This window comes from Humulus lupulus, chromosome 2 (assembly GCF_963169125.1).
Source record: "Humulus lupulus chromosome 2, drHumLupu1.1, whole genome shotgun sequence".
Lineage (NCBI taxonomy): Eukaryota > Viridiplantae > Streptophyta > Magnoliopsida > Rosales > Cannabaceae > Humulus > Humulus lupulus.
The window spans coordinates 265,015,475-265,016,413 of record NC_084794.1 but is presented as its reverse complement, the minus strand read 5'-3'; positions in this window follow the sequence as shown (position 1 = coordinate 265,016,413).

Below are 939 nucleotides of genomic sequence, written 5' to 3'. Positions count from 1 at the left end.
GACACCTTCCCTATTAAACCTTTTAGTACACTCTCGGAATTCCTTCAACCCAGTAAGCACAATATCAACAATATAGCTGGTGCGAGATTGGGCTTTGGTAAATAAGCATGAATTTCGATCATACCAAAGCCACCAAAGCACCACTGCCACTTCCTCAAACACAACCTTGGGGCACTCATGAAACAAATGAACTAAGAGGTCAGCCATATCCCCTTCCCTCCAACGTTTAACTTGGTCCCAAATGCCAAGCTCTTACTAAACATGAAGAAATGTAGGGCAAAAAACCAAAGCATGACAAGTGGACTCATATTCTACACCACATCTTGGCCACCACGGATCAAGATCCATCTTCCTCTTGATTAAATTAATAGCCACATGAACTGCTTGGTAATAAAGTCTCCATAAGAACACCTTGAACTTTGGAGGTATCCCTAAATTCCACATTCCATTCCACCATGTAGTAGTCAGAGTAGCATTAGAGCAATTATCAGTATCTTGAATATGCATAGCAAGAGAGAATGTTGTTTGCACACTAAATTGGCCATCTATCCCATAATGCCAAATCCATCTATCCTCAAAAGACGTCCAAGACAGAGGTATACTGTGAATCATTTCAACATAATTGGGAACAAAGAATTGATTGAGTTTCCCCTCATCCCATAAACGCCCTGGTAGAATAAAATGACTGACCAATATATCTGTATTCTGACAGCGAACCATAGGCATAAAAGAACGCGACCTCAGTATCCATGGGTCCTCAAAAGCATGAATGGTAGCTCCATCCCCTACAGAGCGACACAGTCCTTTTTTTTAGTAAATTTAATCCCCACATGAAGCTTGACCACAAATGTGATGAACCAACTTTGTCCCTTGCTTCTAAAATGGAAGTGGACCTAAAATAGTTATCTTTTAGAATCTTAGCAGCCAATGACTGATCAT